The 19963-nt window shown below is 38.3% G+C and overlaps 1 protein-coding gene across 4 annotated transcripts in view; it reads left to right on the top strand.

Moving 5' to 3' along the window:
* Positions 1-622: 622 nt before the first annotated feature.
* The window catches only part of LOC124234900 (enhancer of mRNA-decapping protein 3), a 59946-nt gene continuing 40605 nt past the window's right edge, over positions 623-19963 (top strand). Inside the window, exons 1-2 of one of the 4 annotated variants that reach the window (XM_046652477.1) lie at positions 655-764; positions 19140-19221. The gene's annotated coding sequence lies outside the window, so the exon portion shown is untranslated. Of the gene's footprint in view, positions 765-13876; positions 13897-19139; positions 19222-19963 lie in introns of those variants that run through there. The other 3 variants (XM_046652478.1, XM_046652476.1, XM_046652479.1) reach the window with 3 other exon arrangements.

The raw sequence follows: 19963 nt of genomic DNA, 5'->3' as shown, positions 1-19963 counted from the left end.
TAAGCTCTAAAATTCCTCATTACACTCCGTCTTGGCTGTAAACGCCTACTTTTTTTTTTTTTTTTTTCAAAATCAAGACTCTAAAATGCCATGGGGAGGAGAATGGCGCTTTCCCTTGTACCGAGTCCTGGGAGGAGAGCAGTCAAGCACAGAATGGCTGACACTAACCCCAAAATGAGCTGAAGCTGAGAAACTTTGAAGATCAACCACGGAGAGAATGTCGTTTCCTTTAATCCGTCGCGGGAGCCCGCTTATTGCGTCCCACAGCTGCAAATGATCGAGCATGGGGTCCACGTCACCAGCCCTCCCCCACAAACGCCTCCGCTCTTGTTCGGCGACTAGCGCAAGGGGGACTGAGGCAAAGGGGGAGCATTTCATCAAGACTGCAAGAGAAAGCAGAGGCCCCCAAGAATCTGGCAGGGCCTCAACTCTAACCAGGACTCCACCCAAAACAAGTAGGCGGAGCACGCAAAATAGCCGCCCAGGCGGGGTTCTGGAAGGCCGCCGGGCTGGCCCTGGCCGCGTTCTCGCAAGCTTTCAAATTTCCCGGGCACCCCGCCCCTCAACGGCCTGCCCTCGGGTGTCCAAGGCGTCGCGCCGGAAGTGACCTCACGACGGTGGCGTGAAGACGCGAGGAGTTTCCGGCGGCGGGGGCGCAGCTGTGGGGGTGGGTGTGGAGAAGCCCCTCAGTCTCTGGGTGTTCTGGAGTTGCGGGCTCGCCTTGGTGTGGTGTGCGGAGGAGGCGTAGGCCAGACGGCGTGGAGGTGGGAGTGAGGGGAGGCGGCTGGTCTGTGGGCGCTCGTGGGAGGGGGCTTCCGGGGTTGCCAGGCGGGTTTGCGTTTAGGCTTCGGGGTTCCAGGCCTTGTAGACCCTTACGGAGGCGGGCGCGAGCTGGTGACCGCGTCGGGTGCCCAGGCGGCCAGGTACTGGGGGTTGCGTCAGGGCTGTGGTTTGAGATGCGAGGCCGAGAACAGCAGGATTCTGAGTAGCCTGGGAATTGTGTGAGGCATGAGGCTTTTGCGGCCTAGGCTCTTGGTTTAGCCTTGTTGATGGCTGCTGCAGCTCGCCCACTCATTGCTCCATGCCTCAGTTTCCTTTTGCACAGTGGAGTAGGGTGGCAGGGAAGAGCGCGAGTACCACATGCATGACTGATAGTTTGAGGACAGAGGTGAACTGGGGTGTGAGAGGGGAGAGTGGCTGAGAAATTAACGATACCTACTCGGGCGCAGCTAATGCTGAATCCTGGGGATTTCCCCTTGATTTCTTTCCGGCTGTTGATTTAAGTCGGAGCTGATTCTTATTTGCACTCTTTGTGTGATAGTGATTGAATTTACCAATAATTGACTTGTTGAGTGGTTAAAGTGTTTTGGTGTGTGGGAAGCATAGTCTTCCTCTGCTTGGCCGGTTGGTTTTCAATAAAATCTCGTAATTTCGGAGCTAGGAGTCCTAACAATCCTCTCCTGTGGTTACAGATGAGGAACTCGAGGCTCAGAATGGTTTTTGTTTTCTTCCCTAACCACAGAATAACCTGATTTCAGCCTGCTGTCAAATATGTCTAAATCCCATTAAAACAAGTGACTGTCTCTGAGCAGATGAGTGTTTCAACTGGAAACCTCAAATGGATTTAGTCTTGTTTTTTGTTGAATGGTAGATTAGGTGTAATTAGCACAAAATTGCTATTTGTTGGTTTCTCCGTATAAAGTGAAGATCATTACAAATAACTTTTTGATTACTAAGAATTTTTTTGTGGAGCTTCCTTGTGGGGGTAAGGTGGTGGGACTAGCAAGGTGTTTCTTAAACTTTTTTGACCTGTGACCCACAGTTAGATACATTTTACATCATGACTTAAGTGTGCCCCCTGCATGCACAGACTGTGTGTACACACACACGTGCAGGAAACAGAAGTTTACCCTTTCTACGTATGATGCCCTTTGACATCTTCTGTTTCATTAAAAGAAAAAAAAAGTTGATTGCAACTTATTGAATTGACTCTGACTGCTAATGGGTCTGACAGCTAAAGACCTTTAGTTTGACAGACATTGGACAAGAAAATGTTTAAGATCCTTGCAATTCCTGAGATTCTGTAATTAATGCAAAGTGGAAAGTGTCATTTTTCTGTTCTTATCAGGCAGAGGAGCAGGGTTACTAGAGTTCTAAATTTAGCCAGAACAGGGCAGGACATCCAAATTTGTATCTCAAAAAAGTATAGTATCCATAGTGACAGTGTGTGAGAATTTTAGTAAGGCGTTTGTTAAGTCTTTTAGGATGACCTGGTGGGTGACGTGGGGGAATTTGCCAGTTTGTGGTAAAATTAGATGGAGTCACAAGCATCTGTGTCTGGAGGGGTTTGATTTATGGACACAATTTACAGCTGGGATTCTGGTAATCTGAGTTGAGACTCTATCACTTTCTTTATACACAATATGTATTTGAAGCCTTATCTGGAAGGTGAGCTTAACAAACTTGTGTTTATGGAGTGACGAGAGAAAGTATCATCTGGTTAATCTCAAGATTTGCACAGTACAGTTTAATGAAATGGAAGGGTCATATAAACATGAGGAATTTCACTTGGGTCAAAAAAATTCAATTATACCAGTTAATGAAGGTAGAGATGTGACTTAGGGGAGGTTCATGTAATAAAAATATGTGGAGTCTCAGTCATCTGAATCAGTGGTGTGGTTAGACTATGAGAAGAATGGATGTGACCTGCAGTAGTAGATTGCATTAGGAAAATATAAAATCTAGAATGGGAAGGTAAGTTTGCATTACTTGACTCAGCACTGGTTGGCTCGCACTGGGAATATTAGGTTTAGGTCTGGGTACTCTTCAAGAGTAAATTAGTTTTGGGGTAAAAGTTAAAAGGAGTCAGATTTGTTAAATTTTAAAAAGTTGTTTTTTATTGGCTGGCTGAAGATACAGTGGACTTGCTTTGGCATGAGTGATTCCTTTTCCCTTTGTCATTTCGGGTATATTCAGGGTCAGTGATGGTAAAATATTTTTGCTTGAGAGTGTCCAAAACATTGGGAAATCTGTGTATCTCTTACATGTTTTTAAGTTGGCGTCTGAAATTTTTCATCAGAAATTTAAGTAGTTTAAGTATTTAATTTTAAGTGGTTTAGGGGCCAGCCCCATAGCGCAGCGGTTAAGTGTGCTTGTTCCGCTTCGGTGGCCCGGGGTTCGCTGGTTAGAATCCCGGATGCTGACATGGCACCGCTTGGCAAGCATCCCCCCACATGTTGTGGCAGGCGTCCCACATATAAAGTAGAGGAAGATGGGCATGGATGTTAGCTCAGGGCCAGTCTTCCTCATCAAAGAGAGGAGATTTGGCAGCAGATGTTAGCTCAGTGCTAATCTTCCTCAAAAAGAAAAAAAAGACTAATTTTAAGTAGTTTAGCATGTAATTTCTGACATGTTGTAAACATTGACTTTTTAAAAATACAAAGTTATCTAAATACAGTAGCAATGTGATATTTTTAAAATATACAAATAACCTTTTTTATATTAAAATAACGCTAAGATGTGTATATGTATAAATGGTGTGTTTTATTGCTTGATTTTAGATGTTAAGTTAATCTTGTGTTCATGGACTGAACCCCACTTAGTTATGGTGTATAATACTTTTTATGTGTTGCTGAATTTGCTAATATTTTGTTAAGAATTTTTGTGTGACTGTTCATAAGAGATATCGGTCTGAGGTTTTCCTTTTGATGTCTTTGGCCATAGTATCAGAGTAATACTATCCTCATAAAATGAGTTGGGAAATGTTCGTCTTCTGTTTTCTGAAAGAGTTTTTGTAGGATTGTTAATTGTTTCTTTTCATATGTTTGATAGAATTTGTGAAGGCTTCTGGGCCTGGGCTTTTCTTTGTGGAAAGATTTTTAACTACTAATTCAATTTATTTATTTGTTTACTTGATATAAGTCTAGTCAGATTTTCTTTTAGCCCTTGAGTCAGTTTTGGTAATTTTTTTGGTCTGGGATTTTGTCCATTTCATATTTTTCCTTTTTGAATGTACCCATTCTTTTCCCACGGAATTTTATCCTAAAGCAGGAGTCAGCAAAGTTTTTCTGTAAAGGGCCAGCTAGTATTTGTGGGCCATGTGGTCTCTGTCATAACTACTCAACTATCTCATTGTAGTGTGAAAACAGCCATGACAATAAGCAAACAGCTGAGCATGGTTGTGCTTCAATGCAAGTTTATTGGTAGTGGGCCAAATTTAGCCCACGGGCCTAGTTTTCTGACCCCGGTGCCAAAATAATACATTTTATGGTTGAACTTTTTTTTCCCCCTGAGGAAGATTTGCCCTGAGCTAACATCCATGCCAAGCTTCCTCTATGTTGTATGTGGGTTGCCACCACAGCATGGCTGCCAACAAGTGGTGTAGCTCTGCACCTGGGAACTGAACCTGGGCTGCCAAAGCAGAGTGCACTGAACTTAACCACTAGGCCACGGGGCCAGCCCCCTATGTTTGAAAGTTTTTTACTGATAATCCAGTTATCTGGGCAGATCAGGTTTATGGAAGAGTAGTATGGAAATTGATTCCCTTGCTTGCCTATCTTTGTGTACCCCTGGGGATGTGTGTATTCCACTTTGAAGATTGGGACATTTCCAAGATGTTGTAGAGGTAATTCAGGCCTTTTTGTAGTTTTGTTTGGGTGAAGAGGGAGGTGGCCCTCACAGTATGATTTTCTAGGGACATAACTCAAGTCCCCTATCTAGCCAGTATTCTTTCTGCTAAAAGGAGACATTTGAAGTAAAATTCATTATATGGTAGAAACTATATAGATTATCTCACTTAATCTTCACAGTGGTTCTGTGAGGTGGTGGTAAAGTTGGTATAATTCCCATTTTATAGTTGAGGCAATTGAGACTCAGATTAGGATAATTTGTCCGGGTCATAGTGCTGGTAAGTGGTGAAGTCCAGAAGTGAACCAGGACCTGTGATGTCTGACTTCTGAAGTCCATGCCCTTTTCACTATGCCACCTTTTATGGAAGATGGGGAGTTAGTATTAGGATTGTACTAGATGTTTTCTTTTAAGATCTCTGCCATTCCCAAGATTTTGATTCTACAGACACCTTTCCAGATAGATGCGTGGAAAAATGCCTAGCTTTTCAGAAATGCATAACTAACCACTCACTCACTCACAGCTGTTGATTGTAATTGTCCTTAGCAGATCAAAGAGTTGCTCCTTGGATCTGAATGCTGTGAGTTCTGTCTGATGTGACAGTTGAGATGAAAGTGGATAGGTCTGCAATTGGCAAGTTTATTTGTAGTTTGTGGATCGTTTTGGCAACTACCTCAGTTGTGTAATGGGTAGAAGACTATTTAGGCTACTTGACTTTGTTATACAAAGACTTCTTATAAAAGAAATGAAACAGTAAAGTCTCATACTTAGTGTGGAATTTGGTAGTCGGAAAGTCCTGATAGTTCAGCATTTGAGCAAAATAGTTCTCATCTACTCTGACTTCCTATGTAATATGGAATGTACCCAGCATAAATGGGTACATTTGTCCACCACAAACACATATACAAAAATGTTTAGTTCTTTATTCATAGTAGCCCCCAAACTGGAAATAACCCAACTGTCTATCAATAGTAGAATGGATAAATACATTGAGGCACAGTTATATAAAAGAATACTACATAGCCATGAGAGAGAATGAGCTATTGCCACATGCAACAACAAGGATGAATCTCACAGCGGTAATCTTGAGCAAAAGAAGCCAAACACTTTAAAAGAGAACCTTTACGATTCAATTTATATGAAGTTCAAAAACAGGCTAAACTGATCTTTTGTGATAGATATCAGAATAATGACTACCATTGTGAGGACACAGTGGAACCTTGTGGGGTGTGTGCAATATCCTGTGTCTTGATATGGGTGGTGGTTATGTGGGGCTATTAATGTGTAAAAATTCATTGAGCTGTACACTTAAAATATGTAGACTTACTATACAGTTTATACCTTGATAGAAAAGTAGAAAATAAAAGGCATCGAAGATCCTCCTAGATCTCTCGCTTCAGCTGTGGCTCTTCTTTTGCCATGGTGTTAGCCCTGTAATTCATGAAGCCCCCATCCTTAGTGTATTCATCTGATTAGGAACCCAGGTGATGGCACTCCACTTGTTTTAGATTTACTGTTTTCAGTTAATAAAGGAGTTTTCTTTATGGAATAAACTTATGTGATGAGTTTTGAATAATGCATTAATGTTGTAGTTTACATAGAGGAAAGTTTCAGATAATGAAAGGACAGTTTGTTACACAGTTATTGGTTACTTTTTAAAAAGTTTCTATTCATATAGAACTAAATAGAAACACACATACTTGTAAACTAGCAATCCACTTTAGAATTATTAAACATTCTACTCAGTTATTAATATAAACTTGAATGTACAACATCAGCGTCATACAGATGTGTTGAAGAAGTAAAAAGTCTTCACATCTGATTAATTTCTGGTATTTTTAGAATTCTTATTACAGCTTTTCATTCTGAATCTATCTAAAATAAGCATCAGAGTAGGATTACGAGGGGGTGTAAATGATAGGAAAGGAATTTCGTACTTTTGTGATGTTAGGTAGACGTGGCTGATTAGGAAGGTGGAAATAAGCCTAAAGTATGTGTATTTTGTGCCTTTTACCATCATCAGTGTTGTAGAAATTCTGTTGCATTGGAAATTCACCTGATCTCTTAAATTCTTGTAGATATATTGATAATTGTTGCAACTCAGTGATGGATATGTGGGTGTTCATTATGCTGTTCTGTCGACATTTTTGTATGTTTGAAATTTTCTATAATAAAATGTACAAAAAAATCTTAAGGATGAGCCTGCTAATACATTGTTTCTTTTATTTTCTGTTCTGTCAGCCTAGTTTTGTGATACTTGCTCAGATCACTAGAGAACTACCTGAGTTTATCTTTAGGTTTTTGTGTTTCTGATGGGGCGTACTCTTCACCACAGGAGTGCTTTTTTCTCCTTTATATGTTGTTTTGCTGTTTTTCCTTTTTTAGACTCTATATTTTATCTAAGTATATTTCTGAAATTAATATTTGAAAACAACTTGAAATGCTGTTCTATTTCTTTTCTGTTTTTCATGGAAAACACTAAGCCGGTATTTCATTTCGAACTTAATATTGTGTGTTATGTTTATACTCATCTGCTATTTCCTGACTTCCTTCTGTGTGTAGGGCAGTGTTAGATTTCAGATCTAAAATAGATATGATTTTGCATAGAGTATGCTTAAAGGATATTTTAGTTTTACAGCCATTTCCAAGAAGAGCCAAAGCATTTAGATATAAATATTTAGATACTCTAGATTTTGAGTGATTAACTTCTGTCAGATTTATTACATCTAATTCATTCATTGATTGAATAAATATTTATTGAGCTCCTCTTCCATTCTAGGCACTCTTGTTGGCTAAACAAAACAGGGTCCCTTGCTCTCATGGAGCTTACATTCTGGTGGGGTTACACATGTAACATAAACAGACAAGATAATTCATGTGGTGATTCATTTTGAGATCATAACAGGAGATGAGGTGTTGGAGAGTGTTGGGGAGTAGCTACATCAGATTGGGTAGGCAGGAAAGGCCTCTTTGGGATGGTGACATTTTAGCAGATACCAGAAACACGAGATGGAACTAGCCCTTCACAGGGCTGGGGAAAGAATGTTTTGAGAATGCCTGGTTTAGAGTTCTGGAGGCAACAAGCTTATATATTTGAGGAAGAATAAGAAGGTCACTGTTTCTTTACAATAGTGGGAAGGGAGTGATGAGAGGTAAAGCTGTAAAGGTTAGCGGAAATCAGATCATGTAGGGCCTATAGTCCATGGAAAGGGAGTTGGACTTGATTATAAGTACAGTTGTTAAGCAGGATCATGACAACTGATTTACATTTTAAAATTTGCTCTGGCTGTGGTGTAGAGAAAGAATTGAAGGAAGGGGGCAGGAGTGGGAGCAGAGACCAGTTAGGGAATTCTTGTAATCATGAGGTGTCTTGGACTAGAAAGGCAATAGTGGAGATGGAGAGAAATGGACATATTTTTAAGGTGGTGACAATAGGATTTGCTGTTGGATTGAATGTATAGGATGAAAGACAGGAAAGAATTAAGGGTAACTTTTTTTTTTTCCTTGACCTAAGCAACTTGGTGGATGTTGGTGCCATTTATTGAGATGGGAACAGCTTGGGAAAGAACAAATTGGGAGATGTGAGTGTGGGGCTGGAGAAATTCTCTTTTGGACACTTTTGAGACGCCTAATAGACATCTTGCTAGAAACTGCTGTATATGTGAATTTTCATTTTATGTTTTGTAGAAAATCTTTCTAGGAAATTAATCTTCTCTTATATTGGAGGAATGGCTAAATATTTTGTGGCATATGGTGATTATGTTGGCTACATATACTTTTCTCCTTTTTTATTGGGATATAGTTTATGTACAATAAAATGCACAGATGTTAAGTACCCAGTTCAGTGAGTTTTGATAAATGTGTACATCCTTGTAACTACCGCATCAGTAAAAATATAGAACATTTCTATTACACCAGAAGGCCCCTGTGCCCTTTTTAATAAATTCTCCACTCTAGTGGCAATCACGTATGATTTTTCTCACTATAAAATAGTTTTGCGAGCATAATGGTGGAGTGAGCTTCCCAGTAATCTCTCCCCTCCACCATACAATGGAAAAGACATTCATACTCCAACAGAGGACATCCAAACAACACAAAAGACGTCTGAGAGACCCACACAGCCGTATGACAGAGGGCAGAGAGGCTGGAGCCCCTACTTGGAGTAGGTGGAATGGGGTAAGAGAAGTTTTCGCTCCCTCCCCAAAAGACTGCGATCCGAGACTGCAGGCAGCCTCTAAGAAAGAAGGAACAGGGGAGGGGACGTTCATTCGTGGGAATGTCGAAGATCCCTGAGGGCTCTTACAGCCTAGAGGGAAGCTCTCTATCAGAGTGAGAGCTGTTGTGGGGGGTGACCTCATCAAGCCAGCACCCCAGGAGAACAGATAGAGCAGAGTGAGGAAAACCCCAAGAGCTTGCAGAAGAAAGTGCCCCTCCACCCAACCCGCCCAGCGCCAGCTCCAGTGCCTGGGATCTTGGCGGAATGCAGAGGGCTCAGAATACGTTGCTCTTGACCCCCACTCAGTGGTGATAGGTGGCAACTGTGACTAAATAATACCATGATATGTAAAAATAGAGCCATGCCCTCTAGCAGTATCAAATTATATTAAATCTCCAGACCAGAGAGAAGATGACAAGTACCCAGAAATCAGTCCTGAGAACACAGAAATGTGTTACCTAAATGACAGAGAATTTAAAATAGCGATCATCAAAAAACTCCACAAGTTAAAAGAGAATTAGAGAAACAATTCAATGAGTTCAGGAGCTACTTTACAAAAGAGGTTGAACTATAAAGAAGAATCAATAAGAAATATTAGAGATGAAAGACACAATGGAAGAGATAAAACAAAATATGGATTCCCTGAATGAGTGGACATCATAGAGGAGTGAATCAGCATAATTGAGGATAGACATGTTGAAATGCTCCAGATAGAGGAGGAGAGAGAACTAAGACTAAAAAGAAACGAAGAAAGTCCCTGAGACATAGCTGACTCAATTAGGAAATGCAACATAAGAGTTATAGGTATTCCAGAGGGAGAAGAGAAAGAGAATGGAGCAGAAAGCTTGTTCAAAGAGATAATAGCAGAGAACTTCCCAAACCTAGGGAAGGAGATGGAAATCCATGTGGAAGAGGCTACCAGATCTCCTAAATATGTTGATGTAAAAAGACCTAACAAGGGGCTGGCCCGGTGGCACAGCTGTTAAGTTCGCATGTTCCACTTCTTGGTGGCGTAGGGTTCGCCGGTTTGGATCCCAGGTGTGCACGTGGCACTGCTTGGCAAAAGCCATGCTGTGGTAGGCATCCCACGTATAAAATAGAGGAAAATGGGCATGGATGTTAGCTCAGGGCCAGTCTTCCTCAGCAAAAAGAGGAAGATTGGCAGTAGTTAGCTCAGGGCTAATCTTCCTCAAAAAAAATTAAAATTAAAAAAAAATCTTAAAAGAAAAAAGACTTAGCACAAGGCATATAGCAATGAAACTGGCAAAAGTGAATGCAAAAGGAAAAATACCAAGGGCAGCAAGGCAGAAGAAAATAACCTTCAAAGGAACCCCTATCAGGCTTTCAGCGGATTTCTCTGCAGAAACCTTACAGGCTGGGAGAGACTAGAATGACATATTCAAATCTTTGAAAGACAGAAACTTTCAGCCAAGAATACTCTATCCAGAAAAAATATCCTTCAGATGTGATGGAGAAGTAAAAACTTTCCCAGATAAACAAAAACTAAGGGAGTTCATAGCCATGAGATCCCCCCCTTACAAGAAATCCTCAAGATGGCCCTCATATCTGGTTGGGGGGAAAAAAGGGAGAAGGGTTACAAAGCACAGAGTAAGGAGATAAATAGGTAGACAAAATCAGAAAATTGTAGCTATACATCAGAACAAGTTAGCAAATGCTCAAGTACAGCATTAAAGATAAAGGAAAGGAAAACACCAAAAACAAAGATAATCTTGTCATTTTAGCCACAAACTCACAACACAAGATGGAATAAGATGTGAAAAAAACACCTTAGGAGGGGCAGAGGAAAGGGAGTGAACTGGTTTAGTCTAAGGAAATAAGAGGCCATCAGAAAATGCACTATCTTATCTATGAGATTTTGAATACAAACCTCATGGTAACCAGTAAACAAAAAGAACAGAGACACAATAAATAAGGAGGAAAGAAACACAACATAAAAAACTACATAACTCAATTGGTAGACCAAAATACACAGGACGAGAAACAAAGGAAATGCAAGAGAACTGGAAAATGAGTGATAAAATGGCAGCATTAAGCCCTCATATGTTGGCAGTCACCCTAAATGTAAATGGATTGAATTCTCCAATGAAAAGACAGAGTGGCAAGATGGAGTAAAGAATAAGAGCCAACAATATGCTGCCTCCAGGGAACACATCTCAGCTCCAAAGACAAACATAGGCTCAGAGTGAAGGGTTGGAAGACAGTACTCTAAGCTAATGGCAAACAAAAGAAAGCAGGTGTCACAATACTTATATGACACAAAGTAAACTTTAAGATAAGACAGGTAAAGAGAGACAAAGAGGGGCAGTATATAATGATTAAAGGGACACTCCACCAAGAAGACATAACACTTATAAATATCTATGCACCCAACACAGGAGCACCAAAGTACATAAAGCAACTATTAACAAACCTAAAGTAAGATATTAATAATACAATAATAGTAGGGGACCTCAACACTCCACTCACATCAATGGATAGATCATCCAGACAGATAATCAACAAGGAAACTGGAATTAAATGAAAAGCTAGACCAGTTGGACTTAATAGACATATATAGAACACTTCATCCCCAAACAGCAGAATACACATTCTTCTCAAGTGTGCATGGAACATTCTCAAGGATAGACCATATGTTGGGAAGCAAGGCAAGCCTTAATAACTTTAAGATTGAAGTAATAACAAGCATCTTTTCCGGTCACAATGCTATAAAGCTAAAATTAATTACAAGAAAATAGCTGAGAAAGGGACAAAGATGTGGAGACTAAACAACATGCTATTGAATAAGTAATGGATCATTGAAGAAATTAAAGGAGAAATCAGAAAATACCTGGAGACAAATGAAAATGAAAACATGCCATACCAACTCATACGGGATGCAGCAAAAGCCGTATTAAGAGGGAAATTCATCACAATACAGGCTCACCTTAACAAACAAGAAAAATCCCAAATAAGCAGTCTCAAACTACACCTAACTGAATTAGAAAAAGAACAAACAAAGCCCAAATTCAGCAGAAGGAGAGAAATAATAAAAATCAGAGCAGAAATAAATGCTATTGAAACAAAAAAGGCAGTAGAAAGGATCCATGACACAAAGAGCTGGTTCTTTGAGAAGACAAACAAAATTGACAACCCCCTAGCCAGATACAAGTCCTTTATCAGATAAAGCTATTGTAAATATTTTCTCCTTGATTATGGCTTAGCTTTTCTTATTTTTCCTCTCATTTTGGAGTGATTATAATAGAAGAGGGGAGAAACATCTTTTTGCCATCATAAGTCTGGAGATTTCTTGAAGTGCTTGGCTCCCCGGCATGTAGCCTTCACTGGAGTGGTTATGAAATGGGGCAAAACTCTATGGAATATCTTCCTAAATATTTTGTTACAATACCATTATTTTAAATGTATAACTATCTAAACTCGTCCAGAGAATGATTTGGTTTCCAAAAAAAATGGCTTAAAAAATAGTTTTCTGGGGTCTGGCCCCGTGGCCAAGTGGTTAAGTTCGTGCACTCCACTTCAGCGGCCCAGGGTTTCCTGGTTCGGATACTGGGCGCAGGCATGGCACTGCTCGTCAGGCCACGCTGAGGCAGCATCCCACATTCCACAACTAGAAGGACCCACAACTGAAATATATACAACTATGTATCGGGGGGCTTTAGGGAGAAAAAAAAATTACCTATGAGAAAAAGAAGTTTTCTGCTCTAGTATGTTGTAACATGATAGAATGATGATTTGACTGATTGAGGCTCTATCCTAAGAAAATAATTTAAGCACTAAATGAAATTGATCGTTGCTGCATTAACTGTAATTATGAAAAGTGGAATTATCTAAATGTCCAATGACAAGAAAACCATGATATATGAATGCAGTGAAATAGTATGTACAACATAGAAAATATGCCATTGTACTAAGAAGCTGACTTTATGCTGTGGTTACAAGTGTGTAAAATGTCCATTGTAATTTCTTTGTTACAAATTCCCCATCTGTAAGATGGGGTAGTAAAGTAGCTACCTCATAGGATTATCATGGAGGATGAAGGAAAGACTGCCCTTAAAGTATTAGCTCCTGCCTGAGGATATAGTAAGTGTGTAAGAAATGCTACTGCTGCCGCTGTCATTACACGATACGATGGCATGTATGTAAAGGCTATGGGATTATGTGTGTTCTACTCACCTTTTATCATTTCAATGGTGATTTTTTCCCCCTTTCCATTACCTACCATATTAAACCATCACCAAATTCAAACCACCACCTGTACATAGGTCTTAAATCCATCAACTTTTTCTATCTCCATTGATTCTCCCTATTCCAGCTTACCATCATCTCTCAAATGGACTGCTCTAATCACCTCCTAGCTGGCTTCACTGCATCTTTTTTGCACCTCTTCCAATTTGTATTCATTAATGGTGACTTTTGATGAGCAGAACTTTAAAATTTTGATGAAATTTAATTCATCAGATTTTTCTTTTATGATTAGTACTTATTTGTGTTTGACCTAAGAAATGTTTCTGTACCCTAGTCACTAAGCTATTCAATTTTTTGTTTCCCTAGTAGCTTTAACTTTTATGTTTGTTTATTTCAAATTAATTTTTTTGTATCTGGTGTGGGATAGAAATAGACTGTTATTTTTTCTCATATATTTCTAGTTGTAGCACCATTTATTGAAAAAATATTTTGATTTCTCTATTGATTTATCTTGTTACCTTGATCCGAAATCAGTTGACCACATGTGTGTGGGTCTATTTCTGGACTCTGTTCTGTCCCATTGATCTGTGTCCTTGCACCAACAGCACACTGATTTCTGTCGCTTTGTAGTAAATCTTGAAACCAGGTAATGTAATAAGGTAATGTAGAACACCTAACTTTATTTTTCATGATTGTTTTGGCTATTCTGTTTTTTCCTTTCCATATACATTTTAGAACCACTTTTTCAGTTTCTCCAAAAAGGCCAGCTGGGATTTTTATTGATACTTGTATTTGATCTGTAGATCATTTTGGAGACTTGACAACATTAAGCTCTTCAATCCATGAATGTGGTATGTAACTCCATTTATGTAAATCTTCTTTTAATTTTTCTAGTTTTCATTGTGAGGTCCTGCACATTTTCCATTAGATTCATTCCTAAGTATTTGATGGTTTTTAACACAGTCATATGTCACTTAACAACAGGGTTACCTTCAGGTAATTTCATTGTTGTGCAAACATCATAGAGTGTACTTACACAAACCTAGATGGTGTAGCCTACTGGCACACCTAAGCTATATAGTACTAATTTTATGGGACCACTGTTGTATCTAGGGTCTGTCGTTGACTGAAACATTGTTATGAGGCATGTGACTGTGCTATTATAAATAGTACCTTAAAATTTCATTTTCATTTGTTTGTTGCTATTATATAGAATACGTTTATTTTATATTGAGCATGTATCCTGTAACTTTGCTAAGTTCACTTATTCTAGTAGTTTATTTTTTTTTTTGGTACATTCCTTAGAGTTTTCTACATACATAGTCAATCATACAGTTTACCAAAAAAGACACTTTTACTTCTTCCTTTCCAATATTTATGCTTTTTTCCCCCTACTATTTCTCCCCAAATCCCCCCAGTACATAGTTGTATATTTTAGTTGTAGGTCCTTCTAGTTGTGGCATGTGGGACGCCTCCTCAGCATGGCCTGATGAGCAGTGCCGTGTCCACACCCAGGATCCAAACCAGTGAAACCCTGGGCTGCCAAAACGGAGCGTGCAAACTTAACCACTTGGCCACGGGGCCGGCTCCTATTTATGCTTTTTATTTCTTTTCTTTTATTGAACTGGCTAGGACCTACAGTATAGTGTTGAATAGAGGTAGAAGTGGTGAGAATGGGGGGCTGCCCCTGTGGCCGAGTGGTTAAGTTCGCGCGCTCCGCTGCAGGTGGCCCAGTGTTTCGTTGGTTCGAATCCTGGGCGCGGACATGGCACTGCTCATCAAACCACGCTGAGGCAGCGTCCCACATGCCACAACTAGAAGGATCCACAACGAAGAATATACAGCTATGTACCGGGGGGCTTTGGGGAGAAAAAGGAATAAAATCAAAAATCTTTAAAAAAAAAAATAAATAAAGAAGTGGTGAGAATGGACATCCTTGCCTTGTCCCAGTCTTAAGGGGAAAGGATTCATTATTTCATCATTAATATGATGTTAGGTGTAATTGTTTTGTAGATACCAACCCCCCTCCTTTTGATATCATGAATGGATGTTGAATGTTGTCAAATTATTTTTCTGCATTTATCCATATGATTGTACATGATTTCTTCATTTATTTTGTTAATGTGGTAGAAGACATTAATTTTTTAAAAATTAAACTTTTTGAGATAACTGTAGATTTATATGCACTTGTAAGAAATAATACAGAGAGAGATTCCATATACCCTACCTGATTTTCCCCATTGGTAACATCTTGCAAAACTATGGTACAATATCACTGCCAGGATATTGACATTGATATGGTCAAGATACAGAACCATTTCCATTACCACAAGGATCCCTCTTGTCACCCTTTTATAGCCATACCCATTTCCCTCCTGCCTCCACCCCTTTCTTAACCCCTGGGAACCACTAATCTCTTCTCTATGTTTATATTTTGTGATTTCAAGAATGTTACACAAATGGAATCATCCAGAATGTAACCTTTTGGGATTGGCTTTTTTCACTTTTTCTCCGTGATATGAATGTGCCACAGTTTGTTTAACCAGTCACCCATTGAAGATATCTGAGTTGTTTCCAGTTTGGGGCTGTTAGGAGTAAACCTGATATAAACATTCATGTGTAGGTTTTTGTGTGAGCTTGTCTTCCATTCTCTGAGATAAATGACCAGTAGTGCAATTACTGGGTCACGTAGTAGTTTCATGTTTAGTTTAGGTTTTTAGTAAATTGCCAAATTGTTTCCCAGAATGGTTGCACCATTTAATATTCCCATCAGCAATATATGAGTAATTTAGTTTTTCTGCATCCTTGTGAGCACTTGGTGTTGTCACTGTTTTTCATTTCAGCCATTCTGGTGGGTGTGTCATGATGGCTCATTGTGGTTTTAATTTGCATTTCCCAAATGGTTAATGATATTGAACAACTTTTGATGTGCTCATTTGCCATCTGCATATCTTCTTTGTTGAAATGTCTTTTGACCATTTTTGATTGGATTCACTTTTTGCTATTGAGTTTTGAAAGTTCTTTATATGTTTTAGATACTAGTCCTTTGTCTTTGTCAGATATGTGGTTTTGTAAATGTTTTCTCCCAGTGTGTAATTTGTCTTTTTTATCCTTCTAATAAGTGCTTTTGCAGAACAAAAATTTTTAATTTTCAAGAAGTCCAATTGATCAGTTTCTCTTTTTACGGATTGTGCTGTTGGCATCAAGTCTGAGAACTCTTTCCCCTGCTCTAGATCCCAAAGACTTCTCTTATGTTTCTCCTAAAAGTTTTATAGTTTGACATTTTACATTTAAGTCCATGATCTGTTTTGAGTAAATATTTAAGTTATGAGACTTAGGTTGAGGTTAATTTTTTACTGATGGATATCCATTTGCTCCAGCACCATTTGTTGTAAAAGCTGTGTTATCTCCATTGAATTACTTTTGCACTTTGTCAAAAATCAGTGCAGCATATTTGTGTGGGTCTATTTCTGGGTTTTCTATTCTGTTCTATTGATCTGTGTGTCTGTCCTTCCACCAAGACCACATAATCTTTATTGCTATACCTATATATTAAGTCTTGAAATTGGGTAGACTGCTTCCTCCCATTTTCTTGTCAAAATTGACTTAGCTATTTTATTCCTTTGCTTTTCCATGTAAATTTTAGAATAATCTTGTCTATATTAACAAAAAATCTTGCTAGGATTTTGATAGGAATTGCATTAATCCTGTATACTAATTTGGGAAGAATCAACATATTTACTGTGTTGAGTCTTTCAATCCATGAACGTGGAATGTCTCTCCATTTATATTTTTCATTTTTTTCCTTAGCATTGTATAGCTTTCAGCATATAAATACTGTACATGTTTTGTTAGATTTAGACCTAGCATTTCTTTTTTTTTGAGCAATTTTAAATGGCATTGCATTTTAAATTTCAGTGCCCATGTGTTCATTACTAGTATATTAAAGTAAGATGGACTTTTGTATGTTTATCTTGTATTTGGGACCTTGTTAATCTAATTTGTTAGTTCTAAGAGTTTGTTTTATAGATTTTTGGGATTTTCTACGTAGACAATCATGTCATCTGCAAATAGGGACAGTTTATTTTTCCTTTCCAATCTGTGTGCTTTTTATTTCCTTTTCTTGCCTAATTGCAAGAACTCCAGTGCTATGTTGAATATGATTGGTGAGATTGGACATTTTTGCCTTGTTCTTGATCTTAGGGGGAAGTATTCAGTCTTTCACCATTAAGGATAATGTTAGTTGTAAGGTTTTTTTGTATATATTCTTTATCAAATTGGTAAAATTGTTTTTCTGACAGTTTTTATCATTAGTAGGTGTTGAATTTTGTCAAATGCTTTTTCTGCATCAATTGCTATGATCATGTGATTTTTCTTCTTTAGCCTGTGAATATGGTAGATTACATTGGTTTTCTAACATTGAACCAGCATTGCACTTTGGACTAAACCCCACTTAGTTATGGTGTATAATTCTTTTTATATGTTGCTGAATTCTATTCACTATTTTGATAAGGAGTTTTATTTCTGTATTCACTAGGGATGTTCTGTAGCTATTTTTTGGTTTTTATTGTTGCTTTGGTACTGTCTTTGTCTAGTTTTGATATCATGATAGTTTTCTGCATTTATTGGTGTGGGAAAAATCATATGACTTTCTCATTTGTTTTGTTAACGTGGTGAAATGCATTGATAGATTTCTAAAATGTCAAACCAACCTTGCATTCCAGGAGTAAACACCTAAATAATCATGATATATTATCCTTTTAAAATATATTGCTGGGAGCCGGCCTGGTGGCACAGCAGTTAAGTGCACACGTTCTGCTTCAGTGGCCCAGGGTTTGTCAGTTTAGATCCCTGGTGCGGAAATGGCACCACTTGTCAAGCCATGCTGAGGCAGGCGTCCCACATATAAAGTAGAGGAAGATGGGCACGGATGTGAGCTCAGGGCCAATCTTCCTTAGCAAAAAGAGGTGGATTGGTGATGGATGTTAGCTCAGGGCTAGTCTTCCTCAAAAAAAAAAAAAATTGCTGGATTTGATTTGTTAATGTTTTCTTGACGATTTTTGGCTTATATTTGTACAGGATATTGATCTTTTCTTTTTTCTGGTAATGCCTTTGTCAAGCTTTCATATCAGGATTATGTAGGTCTTGTTAAATGAATTGGGAAGTGTTTCATTCTCCTGTATTTTCTGAAAGTTTGTATAAGATCGGCATTATTTCTTATTTACATGTTTGATAATTTACTGATAAAGCCATCTAGGCCTGGAGTTTTCTTTGTGGGAAAGTTTTAAATTAAAGATTCAATTATTTTTCTTGTAAATAAACTTCATTTTTTAGAGCCATTTTAGGGTCTCAGCAGAATTGAGCAGGTAGTACAGAGAGTTCCCATATACCTTCTACCCCCCCCCCCACCCCACACACACACATATAGCCTCCCCCACTATCAACATCCTGCACCACGGTGGTACATTTGATACAATTGGTGAATATACATTGACAGATCATTGTCATCCAGAGTCCATAGGTTACATTAGGGTTCATTCTTTATGTTGTACATTCTATGGGTTTTGGCAAATGTGTATAATGACATGTATTCGCTTTTATAGTATCATACAGAATGGTGCTCTGCCTTTTCATCCTTCCCTCCCCCAAACCCCTGGCAGTTACTGATCCTTTTACTGTCTCCATAGTTTTGCCTTCTCCAGAATGTCATATAGTTGGAATCAATACAGTATGTAGCCTTTTGAGTGACTTCTTTCACTTAGTAGTATCCTTTTAAGTTTCCTCCATGTTTTTGCATGGCTTGATAGTTCATTTCTTTTTAGCACTGAATAATATTCCATTGTCCAGATATACCACAGTTTATTTATCCATTCACCTACTGAAGGACATCTTGGTTGCTTCCAAGTTTTGGTAGTTTGGATAAAGCTGTTATAAGGATCCATGTTCAGGTTTTTGTGTGCACATAAATTTTCAACTCGTTTGGGTAAATACCAAGGAGTTGATTGCTGGACCATATGGTAAGAGTAAATTTAGTGTTGTAAGAAACTGCCAAATTGTCTTCTAAAGGAGCTGTACTATTTTGTGTTCTTACCAGCAATGAATGAGAATTCCTCTTGGTCCATGTCTTCTCCAGCATTTGATGTTGTCGGTGTTTTGGATTTTGATCATTCTAATAGGTGTGTAGTAGTATCTTGTCGTTTTAATTTTCATTTCTCTGATAACATGTGATGTAGAGCAACTTTTCATAGGCTTTTTTTGCCATCTGTATATCTTCTTTGGTGAGATGTCCAGATATTTTGCCCGGTTTTTAATCAGATGGTTCATTTTCTTATTTTTGTGTTTAAGACTTCTTTATATAGTTTGGATAACAGTCTCTTATCGAGATCTGTCTTTTGCAAATATTTTCTTCCAGTGTCACTTGTCTTCTCACTCTCTTGACAGATTCAGTTTTTTAAATAGATATAAACTTTTTCAGATTTTCTTTTTATTCTTGTATCAGTTTTGGTAACTTTTGTCTTCAAAAAATTTGTTTCATCTAAGTTGTCAAATTTACTAGCATAAAGTTAACTTTTTAATGCCTGTGAAGTCCCCTTGTTCATTCCTGATATTGACAATGTTTTCTCTCTTTTTCTTCATTAGTTAGGGATTTGTCAACTATTAATATTTTCAAAGAACTATTTTGGTTTTATTTATTTTTCTTGTTCCCTGTTTTATTGATTTCTATTCTTTATTTCTTTTATAATAACTTTGGGTTAATTTGCTCTTTTTTTCCTAGCTTCTTAAGCTGGAAGCTTCAATCATTGGTTTTAAATCTTTCTTCTTTTCTAATATAAGCATTTGAAGCTATAAATTTCCCTTTAAGCATGGTTTTAAGTGCATCCCACAAATATTGGCTTATTGTATTAACATTATCACTGA

The sequence above is a fragment of the Equus quagga genome, chromosome 2 (assembly GCF_021613505.1).
Source record: "Equus quagga isolate Etosha38 chromosome 2, UCLA_HA_Equagga_1.0, whole genome shotgun sequence".
Taxonomy (NCBI): domain Eukaryota; kingdom Metazoa; phylum Chordata; class Mammalia; order Perissodactyla; family Equidae; genus Equus; species Equus quagga.
Note: the sequence above shows the minus strand (reverse complement) of the source record. Positions and strands in the feature narration are given on the sequence as shown.